The 3,300-nt window shown below is 47.9% G+C and overlaps 1 long non-coding RNA gene across 1 annotated transcript; it reads right to left on the reverse strand.

Annotated features, from left to right (window-relative positions):
- Positions 1–2,136: 2,136 nt before the first annotated feature.
- Positions 2,137–2,867, reverse strand: LOC121562538. The gene is made up of 3 exons (XR_006659129.1): positions 2,820–2,867; positions 2,632–2,721; positions 2,137–2,376 (listed from the first exon to the last, which is right to left on the reverse strand). It is a non-coding gene; the product is annotated as an uncharacterized LOC121562538 (long non-coding RNA).
- Positions 2,868–3,300: the final 433 nt, after the last annotated feature.

A 3,300-nucleotide genomic window follows, 5' to 3' on the forward strand; every position in this document is an offset into this window, starting at 1 on the left:
CAGGTAACGAGTGGAGGACAGAGGAGCCTCTTAAAGAAGAAGTTACAGGTCTTTGAGAGCCAGAAATCTTGCTTGTTTGTAGGTGACCAAATACTTATTTTCCACCATAATTTGCAAATAAATTCATTAAAAATCCTACAATGTGATTTTCTGGAATTCTTTTTCTCATTTTGTCTGTCATAGTTGACGTGTACCTATGATGAAAATTACAGGCCTCTCTCATCTTTTTAAGTGGGAGAACTTGCACAATTGGTGGCTGACTAAATACCTTTTTTCCCCACTGTAAATACAAGTGTCACGATCGTCTAAGGAGGGAGAGGACCAAGGCGCAGCGTTGAAAGCAAACATAGTTATTTTATCAAGATCACACGATCAAAACAACGAAACGTGACGTCCTTGGTTACAAAAACAAACCAACACGGAACAAGAAACCACAACACAAAGTGAAAAGACCGATAGTTAAATATGGCTCCCAATCAGAGACAACCAGCTGACACTCGTTGTCTCTGATTGGGAGTCACTCAGGCCAACCTAGATATATAAAACATAGACTTACACACCCTGGCTCAACATAACATAGTCCCCAGAGCCAGGCGTGACAGTACCCCCCAAAGGCGTGGACTCCGGCCGCGCCAAACAACCACAACAGGGGAGGGACCGGGTGGGCACTCCGCCTCGGCGGCGGATCCGGCTCGGACATGACCCAGGCACGGGTTGTGCTGGACTGACGACGCACACCCCTGGCTTGATGCGTGGAGGAGGAACGGGCCGGACCGGGCTGACGAGCGCACCCCTGACTTGAGTGCGGGGAGCAGGACTGAGCCGGACCGGGCTGACGACGCGCACCACTGACCTGGTGCGGGGGAGCTTGGATGGGCCGGACTGGGCTGGCGACGCGCACTACAGACTTGGTGCGGAGAGCAGGCACAGGCCGGACAGGGCTGGCGACGCGCACCACTGTTCTGGTGCGGGGAGCTTGGATGGGCCAGACTGGGCTGGCGACGCGCACCACAGACCTGGTGCGGAGAGCAGGAACGGGCCGGACAGGGCTGGCGAAACGCACCATAGACTTGAGTGCGGAGAGCAGGCACGGGCCTGACAGGGCTGGCGACGCGCACCACAGACTTGGCGCGGAGAGCAGGAACGGGCCGGACAGGGCTGACGACGCACACCACTGGCTTGGTGCGGGGAGCTTGGATGGGCCGGACTGTACTGGGGACACACACCACTGGCCCTACACCGGGATCTGGAACGGGCCGGACCGGACTGGCAACACACGCCAGTACCTCTCGCCGTGCCTCTACTTCCTCCATCCCCTCTTCGACCAGTGGCCCCCTTAACCCGGCGGCCTCCTCCGGCAACCCACTGGACCGCTCTATCGCGGCCTCCTGCTGGTCCGACGTCGTGAGCCCCCCCCTAAAAATTTTCTGGGGTTCTCTCCTCTTCGTGGACCAGGCCTCCATCGTTCTCGCCAGACTCTCACCCCACTGCTCCAAAGTCCAACCTCTCTCCTCTTCTCTTGGCTTGGCCCAGTCGAGACTCCTACTCAACTGCTCCCAAGTCCATCCTCTCTCTTCTTCACGCTGCTTGGTCCTGTTATGGTGGTTTCTTCTGTCACGATCGTCTAAGGAGGGAGAGGACCAAGGCGCAGCGTTGAAAGCAAACATAGTTATTTTATCAAGATCACACGATCAAAACAACGAAACGTGACGTCCTTGGTTACAAAAACAAACCAACACGGAACAAGAAACCACAACACAAAGTGAAAAGACCGATAGTTAAATATGGCTCCCAATCAGAGACAACCAGCTGACACTCGTTGTCTCTGATTGGGAGTCACTCAGGCCAACCTAGATATATAAAACATAGACTTACACACCCTGGCTCAACATAACATAGTCCCCAGAGCCAGGGCGTGACAACAAGTTTCACCCATACACAGCACCAGAAGTATTTGGAAAGTTCTAACAGTATGCACAAAGTAGTAATAAGACTTTAAATAACCTAATATGCAAAAATATGATGGTAATTGTATTCTATTGAGTGGCTTTGAAAGGTTTGTAAAGTTATAATACTTCATACAATTCAATTGTTTACCCTAAAACGAATTGTATACCCTACAACTACAACCAGACACTTACTGTCGCTCTGGCTTGAGGTGGCACATGGCCTCAAGTCCTCTGCATCTGCAACTTCAGAGAATATCACAGATGTCAAACCGTTACCACATTTATAGTACACACTTATCAGATTTTCCTGTTCATCCCATACAGTTGGTAGGAACAGAACTTTGAGAAAGTAGGCTTGTTTATCAGACTTGAAACATTATGTACCTTGTTGTAGGGTCATTTTCAAAGACACTGGCTCTTGAAGTTACTAAAAATAAAAAAAATTAAGAACTGTTACACTTTTGGTCACTAAATAATCAAGTATGTCAAGATCAGATGGGTGTGGTAATTTCTTGTCATATCAACTGTCATTAGGTCATGATTTCATTCCGTCTCAATTTAAGACTAGTACTTGCATTAACTGTAAGCTTTTCTTCACCCACATACTTGAATGTGTGTAAAACTTACCATCAACTTTCTGATTATACGTTCAATGACCTAGTAGCCTAATGCAGGATCTTACCACTAGGGGCTGGTGGAAGCTGTGGCACTGTACGCTGGGCTTGTCTGGGTTCATTTGTCTTTTTCTGGAGTGCTTCACTTCCATCATCATCTTACGAAGGACAATACAAAAAAATACTCATTTATTTAATCTACTTCCTGATGCATGTAATACACACAATGGAATAAGAGCAGTTAAGAAATCCTCACCAGGTGGCTCTACACGGAATCTGATTGGTTTAGTCACCGCCCTCTTCGGCTGGTTCCTCGTCAGATTCAACATCGGAGGTGTCAACCCCCGTTTGGCTCGTTGCTCTGCCACAGAGTAATTGTCTGTACGTGCAATAAACATTGTCATAAATAGTTTCCTATTAACACTGGCAAACCGGCTATTGAGTATTTGTAATTCACATAGTAATACTTTCAGCCAATACATATAGTACTTAAGAGGGGGAAGTTCCTGACTCTACTGACCAGGAGTGGGTTGCACCAGTTAGACGATAAGGTGTAAGAGATAAGTTGGACCTACCTACGCCCGACGTAATGATTTAGAAAATTTAACAAGATGCGACATGACTAGTCATGAAACACTTACCTTGGAAACTAGTTATAGATATATACTATACGTCTACCCCACATTACACTTAGTTTTTACTCCCTGGCGTAGCAAAAGCTATTACTTACATCCAGG

This window comes from Coregonus clupeaformis, unplaced genomic scaffold (genome assembly GCF_020615455.1).
Source record: "Coregonus clupeaformis isolate EN_2021a unplaced genomic scaffold, ASM2061545v1 scaf0826, whole genome shotgun sequence".
Taxonomy (NCBI): Eukaryota; Metazoa; Chordata; class Actinopteri; order Salmoniformes; family Salmonidae; genus Coregonus; species Coregonus clupeaformis.